Here is a 2,951-nt window from a genome sequence, read left to right on the forward strand (position 1 = left end):
ATCTGTGTGCCCCATGAGAGCGAAAATGTGGGATGCATACTTCAACGTTTATGACTTTCAAGGTGGGCTTACAGCAGAGCGGTACCCCAAGCATGGAGTCTTTCTAAGTATAGCACCCTGGGTGACTGCACAGGTCATAAGCCCATGAGACTGGCCATAGCTTTGGTAGTGGACTTCTGGAAACTTCTTACAAGAAAAGAGAAGCAGATGGCTCGCTCAGAGTAGTATAGCTCAAAACAGAGTGAGGGGAAATAAAACAGAGGAAATTTTTTTTAAAATTTAAGTTGCTGTATTCTGCATACATCCTTTTATGGTAGTCAAGAAATATGAGGGACTTTGCTGTCTGTAAGATATTGCTTCCACTTGGTTATAGCAAGTCCTAATATTCACTTGTTTGTATTTATTACCTGTGATGCTTTTGTATTTCTCGATTTCTTAAAAACAATAAAGTGCTTTGTTGCGTTTTAATTAAAAACCTTAATATTTTCACTTTATGATAGCAGGTCATTATTATTTTAGCAGCCAACTAATTATTTTTCTCAACGTAACTGCCAAAAGTATAACTATGTCACTCACAGGAGCTAGTTCAAGGATGGGGTCTCACAAAGCTCTCCCAGACATTTCCCTTTTCTCACCTCCATGCTTTCCACCCACATTTACACATTTTATGATGATTCCAAGAGCTCTTGTGGATAAATAAATAATGTTCTAGCATCATCATTGTTATGAATTGAATTGTGTTCCACAAAAATCTGTGCTGTAAATCAGTCGAATGAACTAAATGACAGTGTGTTCTTCAGCCTCCATGACTCTGAGATCAGAAGAACCTGGATGATGCCTGGCCACCATTACTAACTGCATATTAAAGATTGAGAAAATATAGAACTGAGTATTCTTTTTAAGTGACCAGGTTTAGAGAGACTGGCGAAACCCACCAGATGATAGCTCTCACTGTGCCTCAGGTCTGGAACCAAACTTACTCCCAAGGATCAGTTTTCGGCCAAACAAGAGATTGACAAGAGTAACAGTAGGGAAGTATGTACTCCTTAATCAACCTTTTGAAATTAAAAAAAAAACAACAGCATTTACCCAAGGACAAAGCTCAGAGAGTTGAATAATGGAACAGGAATGGAAATGGGAAACAGAGGGAGGAATTAGGAAAGTGATATTTCAATGTGAAGATTGTGAAATGAAAAACTGTGTATTAACTGTTGAATGGAAAACTGATATGCTCTGGAAATCTTCACCCAATTCACAATAAAAATGCTAAAATAAGAAATATATATATATGAAAATTGTCTGTCGTTTTTTATGTTAAATGGGCCAAGATTAGTGTGTCTTGAGTTAATCTCTAACAAGAATTAAAAGAGCAGGTTCCTCAAAAAGAAATGGAGGAAGAGAGATGAAGATTGCCCGGAGTCAGAGGCTCAGAAGACACAAAACTCTTCTTCCAGAGCTGACAGAGAAAGAAAGCCTTCTCCAAAAACCAGCACTCTGAATTCGGACTTCTAGCCTGACAAACTATGAAAAAACAAATTCCTGTTTGCTAAAGCCACCCTCTTGTGATGTTTCTGTTACAGCAGCATTCGATCACTAAGAAATCACTCTCTTCCCAGAATGTTCAGTTGGTATCGTTACCTGGACTAATACTTTCCCCTTCAACATGAATATAGTTCATCTAGGATTCCACTTTTAGTACCCTTGAAAAACATTCCCTGCTTCTTTGAGGTCCATGCAAACTAGTGTGCTTTCTTATGATAAAGATGTCACAGATTTCTAGTCATTCCTCCATTGAAGGAACTCAATAACCTTTTACCCAAGACATCAACCCAGTCATCCACCCCCATTTCTACACTTAATCTACTGAGCTATTAGAGGAAAAAAATGTATATTGGTAGGTACTGTCACCAAAATGATCTCTACTTTACTTAACCATCCAGTACCACTGTTCGAATGCTTAGATGTCCCCGGTGAATGCTATCTCCAATCCATCACAAGATGAACTGAAAACACTCTTTAATAGGCCCATACCACTTGGCTGATAATGAACTTTTTTTCTCTTAATCTTTATTTCCCCACACCAGAAAAATAAATAAATGAAGCACAGCCTTTGGGTGTGGACATCTTCCACTTCCTGTTCCTATATTTACAAACAAGTCTGTAACTGCCTCCACCTAGTGGGAAGTGTCTTACAGTAATAACTCCAGCTAATGGCTTCCCTTTTGCCACACCCCATGCAAAATTGGTGTGCAGATGGCATCTGACATCCTTCCGCCTTTCTGAAAGGAAGGAGAATCCTATTCCACATGTTTTCACGGATGATTCCTATGAGGCAGACACGCCTCCACCCTTCAATCTTTGTTACCCTATTCTTTCACCAACCGCCCCTCTCTCACAGCGTTCTACTTCTCTGCTGGATTCAACAATCCATTGTAATGGCCACAGAGACCTCTCCAAAAAAAAGAATCCCAATTATGGGACTTATTAGGAAAGTTAATGGCTTCAAATTAAGATAATAAATATCAATATATTTTATATAATAATATCTTTTGTCTACCATGTGTCTTCTCAGCCATGCCCAGTGGCACACCTCTCTTTGGTCCACAGCCTCTCAAGTCAAGTGCTCTTATTTTCTGTGTCCTGCTGGGGCAAGAATTACAAAACTGTAGTACTGCTGATAAATGCCCAGTGTACACTCCACCCGGAAAGCCAGCTTCCTGCCTGAAGGCACTCAATATACACATGGCATGGGCCAGGAAGCCCACCTCTCTGTTTCAAGTTCTCAGTTTTACTGTCTCTGATACTTCTGCTGCCGCTGCTGCTTTGCATGCAGAAAACTCTGAGTCCAAAAGATTTGTCTGTTCATGACTTCTTTCTTAATGGTTCTGAGATGAACTTGTCACTAAAGACTCCAAGTCCATTTCAGTTTTACTTTTCCTCCTTTTTTTCTC

The sequence above is a fragment of the Tenrec ecaudatus genome, chromosome 2 (genome assembly GCF_050624435.1).
Source record: "Tenrec ecaudatus isolate mTenEca1 chromosome 2, mTenEca1.hap1, whole genome shotgun sequence".
NCBI lineage: Eukaryota > Metazoa > Chordata > Mammalia > Afrosoricida > Tenrecidae > Tenrec > Tenrec ecaudatus.